The sequence below is a fragment of the Triticum aestivum genome, chromosome 6A (genome assembly GCF_018294505.1).
Source record: "Triticum aestivum cultivar Chinese Spring chromosome 6A, IWGSC CS RefSeq v2.1, whole genome shotgun sequence".
Taxonomy (NCBI): Eukaryota; Viridiplantae; Streptophyta; class Magnoliopsida; order Poales; family Poaceae; genus Triticum; species Triticum aestivum.
The window spans coordinates 90,845,891-90,858,701 of NC_057809.1; positions in this window are offsets into that span (position 1 = coordinate 90,845,891).

The window sequence follows — 12,811 nt, forward strand, 5'->3', positions numbered from 1 at the left end:
GTTTATTTGAATAATACCTTCAATGGTCTTACACCTAAAATGAATGGTTTATTAAATCTCGATCGTAGTGATACACATGTTCATGCCAAAAGATAGTAATGATAGTACCACCTACTTGTGGCACTGCCACGTAAGTCATATCGGTATAAAATGCATGAAGAAGCTCCATATTGATGGATCTTTGGGCTCACTCGTTTTTGAAAAGTTTGAGACATGCGAACCATGTCTATTGGTGTATATGCATGAAGAAACTCCATGCAAATGGACTGTTTTGACTCACTTGATTTTGAATCACTTGGGACATGCAAATCATACCACATGGGCAAGATGACTGAAAAGCCTCGTTTTCAGTAAGATGGAACAAGATAGCAACTTGTTGGAAGTAATACATTTTGATGTGTACAGTCCAATGAGTGCTGAGGCATGTAGTGGATATTGTTATGTTCTTACTTCACAGATAATTTGAGTGGATGTTGAGTACATTTACTTGATGAATCATGAGTCTGAATTATTGAAAGGTTCAAGTAATTTCAGGGTGAAGTTGAAAGATCGTCGTGACAAGAGGATAAAATATCTATGATATGATCATAGAGATGAATATCTGAATTACGAGTTTGGCACAGAATTAAGACATTGTGGAAATTGTTTCACAACTAATACAGCCTGGAACACCATAGTGTGATGGTGTGTCCGAACATCATAACTACACCCTATTGGATATGATGCATACCATGATGTCTCTTATCGAATTACCACGATAGTTTATGGGTTAGGCATTAGAGACAACCACATTCACTTTAAATAGGGCACCACGTAATTCCGATGAGATGACACCGTATGAACTATGGTTTAGAGAAACCTAAGCTGTCATTTCTTAAAAGTTTGGGGCTGCGACGCTTATGTGAAAAAGTTTCAGGCTGATAAGCTCGAACCCAAAGCGGATAAATGCATCTTCTGTTGGAAATATGCCCTAGAGGCAATAATAAAAGTATTATTATTATATTTCCTTGTTCATGATAATTGTCTTTTATTCATGCTATAACTGTATTATCCGGAAATCGTAATACACGTGTGAATACATAGACCACAATATGTCCCTAGTGAGCCTCTAGTTGACTAGCTCGTTGTGATCAACAGATAGTCATGGTTTCCTGGCTATGGACATTGGATGTCGTTGATAACGGGATCACATCATTAGGAGAATGATGTGATGGACAAGACCCAATCCTAAGACTAGCACAAAAGATCGTGTAGTTCATTTGCCAGAGCTTTGCCAATGTCAAGTATCTCTTCCTTCGACCATGAGAGCGTGTAACTCCTGGATACCGTAGGAGTGCTTTGGGTGTATCAAACGTCACAACGTAACTGGGTGACTATAAAGGTGCACTACAGGTATCTCCGAAAGTATCTATTGTTTTATGCGGATCGAGACTGGGATTTGTCACTCCGTGTAAACGGAGAGGTATCTCTGGGCCCACTCGGTAGGACATCATCATATGCGCAATGTGACCAAGGAGTTGATCACGGGATGATGTGTTACGGAACGAGTAAAGAGACTTGCCGGTAACGAGATTGAACAAGGTATAAGGATACCGACGATCGAATCTCGGGCAAGTACAATACCGCTAGACAAAGGGAATTGTATACGGGATTGATTAAGTCCTTGACATCGTGGTTCATCCGATGAGATCATCGTGGAACATGTGGGAGCCATCATGGGTATCCAGATCCCGCTGTTGGTTATTGACCGGAGAACGTCTCGGTCATCTCTGCATGTCTCCCGAACCCGTAGGGTCTACACACGTAAGGTTCGATGACGCTAGGGTTATAAAGGAAGTTTGTATGTGGTTACCGAATGTTGTTCGGAGTCCCAGATGAGATCCCGGACGTCACGAGGAGTTCCGGAATGGTCCGGAGGTAAAGATTTATATATGGGAAGTCCTATTTTGGCCACTGAAAAATGTTCGGGTTTTTTTTCGGTATTGTACCGGAAAGGTTCTAGAAGGTTCCGGAGTGGGGCCCACCTGCATGGGGGGACCCACATGAACGTGGGTAGTGGGGGAAAGGCCCCACACCCCTGGTCAAGGCGCACCAAGATCCCCCCTTAGAAGGAATAAGATCATATCCCAAAGGGATAAGATCAAGATCCCTAAAAAGGGGGGATAGCAATCGGTGGGGAAGGAAATGATGGGATTTCTTTCCTCTCACCTTTGCCAACGCCCCAATGGACTTGGAGGGCAAGAAACCAGCCCCCTCCACCCCTATATATAGTGGGGAGGCGCATGGGAGCTTCGACCTTGCCCCTGGCGCAACCCTCCCTCTCCCAAGTGCTCCTCCTCTCTCGCGGTGCTTGGCGAAGCCCTGCAGGATTGCCACGCTCCTCTACCACCACCACGCCATTGTGCTGCTGTTGGATGGGGTCTTCCTCAACCTCTCCCTCTCTCCTTGCTGGATCAAGGCATAGGAGACGTCACCGGGCTGTACGTGTGTTGAACGCGGAGGTGTCGTCCGTTCGGCACTAGGATCATCGGTGATTTGAATCACGACGAGTACGACTCCATCAACCCCATTCACTTGAACGCTTCCGCTTAGCGATCTACAAGGGTATGTAGATGCACTCTCTTTCTACTCGTTGCTGGTCTCTCCATAGATAGATCTTGGTGACACGTAGGAAAATTTTGAATTTCTGCTACGTTCCCCAACAGTGGCATCATGAGCTAGGTCTATTGCGTAGATTCTTTGCACGAGTAGAACACAAAGTAGTTGTGGGCGTTGATGTTGTTCAATATGCTTACCGTTACTAGTCCAATCTTGTTTCGACGGTATTGTGGGATGAAGCGCCCGGACCGACCTTACACGTACTCTTACGTGAGACAGGTTCCACCGATTGACATGCACTTGGTGCATAAGGTGGCTAGCGGGTGCCAGTCTCTCCCACTTTAGTCGGAACGGATTCGATGAAAAGGGACCTTATGAAGGGTAAATAGCAATTGGCATATCACGTTGTGGTCTTGCGTAGGTAAGAAACGTTCTTGCTAGAAACCCATAGCAGCCACGTAAAACATGCAACAACAATTAGAGGACGTCTAACTTGTTTTTGCAGGGTATGCTATGTGATGTGATATGGCCAAGAAGAATGTGATGAATGATATGTGATGTATGAGATTGATCATGTTCTTGTAATAGGATTCACGACTTGCATGTCAATGAGTATGACAACCGGCAGGAGCCATAGGAGTTGGCTTTATTTATTGTATGACCTGCGTGTCATTGAAGAACGCCATGTAAACTACTTTACTTTATTGCTAAACGCGTTAGTCATAGAAGTAGAAGTAGTCGTTGGCGTGACAACTTCATGAAGACACGATGATGGAGATCATGATGATGGAGATCATGGTGTCATGCCGGTGACGATGATGATCATGGAGCCCCGAAGATGAAGATCAAAAGGAGCAAAATGATATTGGCCATATCATGTCACTATTTGATTGCATGTGATGTTTATCATGTTTATGCATCTTGTTTGCTTAGGACGACGGTAGTAAATAAGATGATCCCTTACAAAATTTCAAGAAGTGTTCTCCCCTAACTGTGCACCGTTGCTACAGTTCGTCGCTTCTAAGCACCACGTGATGATCGGGTGTGATGGATTCTTACGTTCACATACAACGGGTGTAAGACAGTTTTACACATCGAAAACACTTAGGGTTAACTTGACGAGCCTAGCATGTGCAGACATGGCCTCGGAACACGGAGACCGAAAGGTCGAGCATGAGTCGTATGGTAGATACGATCAACATGAAGATGTTCACCGATGATGACTAGTCCGTCTCACGTGATGATCGGACACGGCCTAGTTGACTCGGATCATGTGATCACTTAGATGACCAGAGGGATGTCTATCTAAGTGGGAGTTCATAAGATGAACTTAATTATCCTGAACATAGTCAAAAGACCTTTTGCAAATTATGTCGTAAGCTCGCGCTTTAGTTCCACTGTTTAGATATGTTCCTAGAGAAAATATAGTTGAAAGTTGATAGTAGCGATTATGTGATCAGTAGAAAGCTTATGTCCTTAATGCACCGCTCAGTGTGCTGAACCCCAACGTCGTTTGTCGATGTTGCGAACATCGGACATACACGTTTTGATAACTACGTGATAGTTCAATTAAATGGTTTAAGTAGAGGCACCAAAGACGTTTTCGAAACGTCGCGGAACATATGAGATGTTTCGAGGGCTGAAATTGGGATTTCAGGCTCGTGCCCACGTCAAGAGGTATGAGACCTCCGACGATTTTCTTAGCCTGCAAACTAAGGGAGAAAAGCTCAATCGTTGAGCTTGTGCTCAGATTGTCTGAGTACAACAATCACTTGAATCAAGTGGGAGTTGATCTTCCAGATGAAATAGTGATAGTTTCTCCGAAGTCATTACCACCAAGCTGCTAGAGCTTCGTGATGAACTATAACATATCAGGGATAGATATGATGATCTTTGAAATATTCGCGTTGTTTGACATCGCAAAAGTAGAAATCAAGAAGGAGCATCAATTGTTGATGGTTGATGAAACCACTAGTTTCAAGAAGGGCAAGGGGAAAGAAGGGATACTTCATGAAACGGCAAATCAGCTGCTGCACCAATGAAGAAACCCGAGGTTGAACCCAAACCCGAGACTAAGTGCTTCTGTAATAAGGGGAACAACCACTGGAGCAAGATTACCCTAGATACTTGGTAGATGAGAAGGCTGGCAAGGTCGATAGAAGTATATTGGATATACATTATGTTAATGTGTACTTTACTAGTACTCCTAGTAGCACCAGGGTATTAGATACCGGTTCGGTTGCTAAGTGTTAGTAACTCGAAACAAAAGGCTACGGAATAAACGGAGACTAGCTAAAGGTGAGATGACGATATGTGTTGGAAGTTTTTCCAAGCTTGATATGATCAAGCATCGCACGCTCCCTCTACCAAAGAGATTGGTGTTAAACCTAAATAATTGTTATTTGGTGTTTGCGTTGAGCATAGACATGATTGGATTACGTCTATCGCAATACGGTTATTCATTTAAGGAGAATAATGGTTACTCTGTTTATTTGAATAATACCTTCAATGGTCTTACACCTAAAATGAATGGTTTATTAAATCTCGATCGTAGTGATACACATGTTCATGCCAAAAGATAGTAATGATAGTACCACCTACTTGTGGCACTGCCACGTAAGTCATATCGGTATAAAACACATGAAGAAGCTCCATATTGATGGATCTTTGGGCTCACTCGTTTTAGAAAAGTTTGAGACATGCGAACCATGTCTATTGGTGTATATGCATGAAGAAACTCCATGCAAATGGACCGTTTTGACTCACTTGATTTTGAATCACTTGGGACATGCAAATCATACCACACGGGCAAGATGACTGAAAAGCCTCGTTTTCAGTAAGATGGAACAAGATAGCAACTTGTTGGAAGTAATACATTTTGATGTGTACAGTCCAATGAGTGCTGAGGCATGTAGTGGATATTGTTATGTTCTTACTTCACAGATAATTTGAGTGGATGTTGAGTACATTTACTTGATGAATCACGAGTCTGAATTATTGAAAGGTTCAAGTAATTTCAGGGTGAAGTTGAAAGATCGTCGTGACAAGAGGATAAAATATCTATGATATGATCATAGAGATGAATATCTGAATTACGAGTTTGGCACAGAATTAAGACATTGTGGAAATTGTTTCACAACTAATACAGCCTGGAACACCATAGTGTGATGGTGTGTCCAAACGTCATAGTTGCACCCTATTGGATATGGTGCATACCATGATGTCTCTTATCGAGTTACCACTATCGTTCATGGGTTAGGCATTAGAGACAACCACATTCACTTTAAATAGGGCACCACATAATTTCGTTGAGACGACACCGTATGAACTATGGTTTGGAGAAACCTAAGTTGCCGTTTCTTAAAAGTTTGGGGCTGCGACGCTTATATGAAAAAGTTTCAGGTGGATAAGCTCGAACCCGAAGCGGATAAATGCATCTTCATAGGACACCCAAAACAGTTGGGTATACCTCCTGTCTCAGATTCGAAAGCAATAAGGGATTGTTTCTAGAATCAGGTCCTTTCTCGAGGAAAAGTTTCTCTCGAAAGAATTGAGTGGGAGGATGGTGGAGACTTGATGAGGTTATTGAACCGTCACTTCAACAAGTGTGTAGCAGGGCACAGGAAGTTGTTCCTGTGGCACGTACACCAACTGAAGTGGAAGCTTATGATAGTGATCATGAAACTTCGGATCGAGTCACTACCAAACCTCGTGGGATGACAAGGATGCGTACTACTTCAGAGTGGTACGTAATCCTGTCTTGGAAGTCATGTTGCTAGACAACAATGAACCTACGAGCTATGGAGAAGCGATGGTGGGCCCGGATTCCGATAAATGGCTCGAGGCCATGTAATCCGAGAAAGGATCCATATATGAAAACAAAGTGTAGACTTTGGAAGAACTACTTGATGGTCGTAAGGCTGTTGAGTGCAGATGGATTTTGAAAGGAAGACAGACAATGATGGTAAGTGTCACCATTGAGAAAGCTCGACTTGTCGTTAAGATGTTTTTCGACAAGTTCAAGGAGTTGACTACGATGAGACTTTCTCACTCGTAGCGATGCTAAGAGTCTGTTGGAATTATATTAGCAATTACTGCATTATTTATGAAATCTTGCAGATAGGATGTCAAAAACATTGTTTCCTCGACGATTCTTGAGGAAAGGTTGTATGTGATACAACCGGAAGGTTTTGTCTATCCTGAAATATGCTAATAAGTATGCAAAGCTCCAGCAATCCTTCTGAGGACTGGAGTGAGCATCTCGGAGTTGGAATGTATGCTTTGATGATGATCAAAGATTTTGGGTGTATACAAAGTTTATGAGAAACTTGTATTTCCAAAGAAGTGAGTGGGAGCACTATAGAATTTCTGATGAGTATATGTTGTTGACATATTAATGATCAGAAATGACGTAGAATTTCTGGAAAGCATATAGGGTTATTTGGAAAGTGTTTTCAATGGAAAACCTGGATTAAGCTGCTTGAACATTGAGCATCAAGATCTATAAGGATAGATCAAAACGCTTAATAGTACTTTCAAATGAGCACATGCCTTGACGTGATCTTGAAGGTGTTCAAGATGGATCAGTCAAAGAAGGAGTTCTTGCCTGAGTTGTAAGGTATGAAGTTAAGACTTAAAGCTCGACCATGGCAGAATAGAGAGAAAGGAACGAAGGTCGTCCCCTATGCTTAAGACGTAGGCTCTTCAGTATGCTATGCTGTGTACCGCACCTGAAGTGTGCCTTGCCATGAGTCAGTCAAGGGGTACAAGAGTGATCCAAGAATGGCTCACAGGACAGCGGTCAAAGTTATCCTTAGTAACTAGTGGACTAAGGAATTTTCTCAATTATGGAGGTGGTAAAAGAGTTCGTCGTAAAGGGTTACGTCGATGCAAGCTTAACACCTATCCGGATAGCTCTGAGTAGAGATACCGGATACGTATAATGGAGCAACAATTTAGAATAGCTCCAAGTAGAACAGTTATTTGGAATAGCTCCAAATAGAGACGTGGTAGCTGCATCTAGGAGATGACATAGAGATTTGTAAAGCACACACGGATCTGAAAGGTTCAGACCCGTTGACTATAACCTCTCTCACAAGCATAACATGATCAAACCCAGAACTCATCGAGTGTTAATCACATGGTAATGTGAACTAGATTATTGACTCTAGTAAACTCTTTGGATGTTAGTCACATGGGGATGTGACCTTGAGTGTTAATCACATGGTGATGTGAACTAGATTATTGACTCTAGTGCAAGTGGGAGACTGTTGGAAATATGCCCTAGAGGCAATAATAAATTGATTATTATTATATTTCCTTGTTCATGATAATCGTTTATTATCCATGCTAGAATTGTATTGATAGGAAACTCAGATACATGTGTGGATACATAGACAACACCATGTCCCTAGTAAGCCTCTAGTTGACTAGCTCGTTAATCAATAGATGGTTACGGTTTCCTGACCATGGACATTGGATGTCGTTGATAACGGGATCACATCATTAGGAGAATGATGTGATGGACAAGACCCAATCCTAAGCCTAGCACAAGATCATGTAGTTCGTATGCTAAAGCTTTGCCAATGTCAAGTATCTCTTCCTTCGACCATGAGAGCGTGTAACTCCTGGATACCGTAGGAGTGCTTTGGGTGTATCAAACGTCACAACGTAACTGGGTGACTATAAAGGTGCACTACAGGTATCTCCGAAAGTATCTATTGTTTATGCGGATCGAGACTGGGATTTGTCACTCCGTGTAAACGGAGAGGTATCTCTGGGCCCACTCGGTAGGACATCATCATAATGCGCAATGTGACCAAGGAGTTGATCACGGGATGATGTGTTACAGAACGAGTAAAGTGACTTGCCGGTAACGAGATTGAACAAGGTATTGGATACCGACGATCGAATCTCGGGCAAGTAACATACCGATAGACAAAGGGAATTGAATACGGGATTGATTAAGTCCTTGACATCGTGGTTCATCTGATGAGATCATCGTGGAACATGTGGGAGCCATCATGGGTATCCAGATCCCGCTGTTGGTTATTGACCGGAGAACGTCTCGGTCATGTCTGCATGTCTCCCGAACCCGTAGGGTCTACACACTTAAGGTTCGATGACGCTAGGGTTATAAAGGAAGTTTGTATGTGGTTACCGAATGTTGTTCGGAGTCCCGGATGAGATCCCGGACGTCACGAGGAGTTCCGGAATGGTCCGTAGGTAAAGATTTATATATAGGAAGTCCTGTTTCGGCCATCGGGACAAGTTTCGGGGTCATCGGTATTGTACCGGGACCACCGGAAGGGTCCCGGGGGCCCACCGGGTGGGGCCACCTGCCCCGGGGGCCACATGGGCTGTAGGGGGTGCTCCTTGGCCTACATGGGCCAAGGGCACCAGCCCCTAGAGGCCCATGCGCCAAGATAAAGGAAAAAAGGGGAGAGTCCTAAAGGGGGAAGGCACCTCCGAGGTGCCTTGGGGAGGATGGACTCCTCCCCCCTCCTTAGCCGCACCCCTTCCTTGGAGGAGGGGGCAAGGCTGCGCCTCCCCCTCTCCCCTGCCCCTATATATAGTGGAGGGGAGGGAGGGCATCCATACCTGAGCCCTTGGCGCCTCCCTCCCTCCCGTGACACCTCCTCCTCTCCCGTAGGTGCTTAGCGAAGCCCTGCAGGATTGCCATGCTCCTCCATCACCACCACGCCGTTGTGCTGCTGCTGGATGGAGTCTTCCTCAACCTCTCCCTCTCTCCTTGCTGGATCAAGGCGTGGGAGACATCGTCGAGCTGTACGTGTGTTGAACGCGGAGGTGCCGTCCGTTCGGCACTAGGATCATCGGTGATCTGAATCACGACGAGTACGACTCCATCAACCCCGTTCACTTGAACGCTTCCGCTTAGCGATCTACAAGGGTATGTAGATGCACTCTCCCTTCTACTCGTTGCTGGTCTCTCCATAGATAGATCTTGGTGATTCGTAGGAAAATTTTTGAATTTCTGCTACGTTCCCCTACACTAAAAGCAACATGACCATAGCATAATCTTTTATTATAACAGTTATGAATTTTTTTGTTTGCACAGAGTTGTTATGTTAGTTGCACAGTTTGCAGTAAATAACTGGCAAGAGCATGACTTCTTTTTGCTACAGAGTTTTTCTTACCCTTTTCCCTTTTTGTTTTGTTGCAATGATCTGTAGGTTTCCGTTTCGCAAGGAGCTCTTTTCAGATTTTTCTGCACATAATTGGATGCTACATTTGAGAAGGAAAATCCAGGTGAAAGAAGAAAGAAGAATTGGAGGACAGATTATAGTTATATGTTTTTCATCGCCGTTTATGTTTCTAGATCTGGTATATTTGAACATATTAATATGGTTTGCAATAGGTGTGGGACCAGAATATATGCGTGGGACAAGATTTGTGTGTGAATATGTTAATATGGTTTGTGGCTTCATTAGCCATGGACAAAAGTTCCTATGTTTTTCCTGTTGCACTACAGATTTCTGGTTTTCGCTAGAATAGACGTCTCAATTTTCAGGATTTCCACTTGGCCAGCATACATATTCAGTTGGACATTCAATGCTTTTAGTTGGCTAGAATAGATGTCTCAGCTGGCCAGGTTGCATTTTTTCAGTTTTGTGGCCAACATGCATGTTCAGTTGGACAGTTAATGCATTCAGTTGGCTAGAATAGATGTCTTAGTTGCCTAGAATAGATGTCTTAGTTGGTCATCAGTTTTTGGCCAACATGCATGTTTAGTTGGCCAGAAAACATGTTTTTTATTTTCACATATACTACATTTTTTCCAAAGTGTTCACTCAGAAACATGTATTGCCAGATATATGTTTTTAGTTGGCAGGATACATGTTTAGTTGGCCAGGATACATGTTCAGTTGGCTGGGATGCATGTTTAGTTGCACATTTATGAATTTTTCGTTGCACATGTTCAACAAAGCATTGGGCAGTCAATTTTCTGTTCATTTTGCAAATAATAACTAGAAGTTGGCTTTTAATCATGTTTTAATTGGCCAGATAACTCGTTTTTAGTTGGCTTGTTTTTAACACATCCAGGTGGTAGTTTTTGGCATGTTTAACACATCCAGCATGTTTAACATCTGGTGTGATGTGCCAGATTCACCTCTTTTTTGAAGCAGATTCTCCATGGATCCATGGAGAAGGGGGAAGCGAAGAGGTGTAGAGGGGGCTTACCTGCTCGATCTTACTGCCTGGTATGGCTCTGACCACCCTGCCCTTTAGATCTTGAAGCAGCTCCTTCTACTTTGGGGCTCCCATGGCGGCTGTGTAGGAGGAGGAAGAAGGGCTGGGGGCGATTGCGTTTGGATCTGTTTCTGGCGTGCAGAAGAAGAAGAAGGCAGCGTCGGTGGGGCTGAGGCGTGGGGGCGAGAGATGGCGTGGATTCTGCAACCTGGGCAGATCCCGCGGCCAGCTGGTGCACGTGATCCCGCGGCCAGGAGGGTGCACGTTTGGCGAGGAGGGTGCACGTGATCCCGCGGCCAGCTGGTGGGCGGGGCAGTTGCCTTTTTGGCTCCAACGGGCAGGGACCAGGTGGACTGTTTCCTCTTTTTCGCTCGAGGGGGGACCAGGTGGTTTCCTTTTTTTGGGTGGCCGCTGGCTAGCGATCCCAGGGCGGCCGGCCGCCCACTAGACGCGTCCAAATATTAGTCCCTGGCCCCGTCAAGGAGTAAAAACACTCGGCCTCGAGCCGGCCGAGCTCCCCTCGAGTCGTCGCTGAAACCATACCTGGCCAAACGTGCCGGCCCGGCACGGCATGGCTCGGCCCATTGTAATTGTGCCTGGCCCGGCACGGCCCGTCAGGGCACGATTAATATACGGGCCGTGCCGTGCTGGCCCGCGTGCTGTGCCCCAGGCCCAGGCATGGCCTAGTTAGTAAACGGGTCGGCACGTTGGCCCGTTTAGCACGGTGGGCCGCATATTTTCAGCCTATTATTTAACGTACTGAGTGTTTTTAGTCTATTTTTACACATTGAACTATATATAGATGTATAAAAAATAAAAAATAAAAATCGGGTCGTGCCGTGTCGGCCCGCGTGCCCAGCCTCCAGACCCAGGCATGGCCCAAGGCATGCCGCGTGCCGGGCCCGGCCCGTTTAGCCCGTGCCGTGCCTGGCCCAAGGCGAGCCGTGTCGGCGTGCTCACGGTCCGGCCCAAAAACCCCGGCCCATTTGGCCAGCTATAGCTGAAACAACCTTCGGCTTCGCTTCAACAGCGTCTGCTGGTGTTAGTTGGTGCCTAGAGGTCAGCCACGTTGGTCAGTTGTAGTGTCTGCTTCACCGACACCAGGCACAGGCCGCGTTTTCGCATGTTGTAGTGCTCAAGGTCCCGCATCACCCATGGCAAAACGATTATACGAAGCATCTCTTCGATACAAAACAAGGCTATGGACGATGATATCGAATCACCATGTTGTAGTGCTCAAGGTCCCTTAGTTTTTGAGAACCAAGGTATCAATCCAGTAGGAGGCTACGCTCGAGTCCCTCGTACCTACACAAAAACAATAGCTCAACGCAACCAACGCGCTTAGGGGTTGTCAATCCCTTCACGGTCACTTATGAAAGTGAGATCTGATAGAGATGATAAATAATATTTTTGGTATTTTTGGTATAGAGATGCAAAGTAAAAAGTAAAAACAAAGCAATAATAAAGTGGTGTAGATTGATATGATGAGAAAGAGACCCGGGGGCCATAGGTTTCACTAGTGGCTTCTCTCAAGAGCATAAGTATTCTACGGTGGGTGAACAAATTACTGTTGAGCAATTGACAGAATTGAGCATAGTTATGAGAATATCTAGGTATGATCATGTATATAGGCATCACGTCCGAGACAAGTAGACCGAAACGATTCTGCATCTACTACTATTACTCCACTCATCGACCGCTATCCAGCATGCATCTAGAATATTAAGTTAAAAACAGAGTAACGCTTTAAGCAAGATGACATGATGTAGAGGGATAGTTTCATGCAATATGATAAAACCCCATCTTGTTATCCTCGATGGCAACAATACAATACGTGGTAAATTCAGGTAACGGACTCCCCTCCCCTCCCCTCGTCTCCCATCCTGCGACGCTCCCGTGAGCGCCGGGGAGGGGGGGGGGGAATCCCTAGCGCCGCCGCGGGCAGGCCCCCTCCTCGCTCCTTCCTCCCCTCGCCGCTGCCTCGACGTACTGGCGGGCAAAG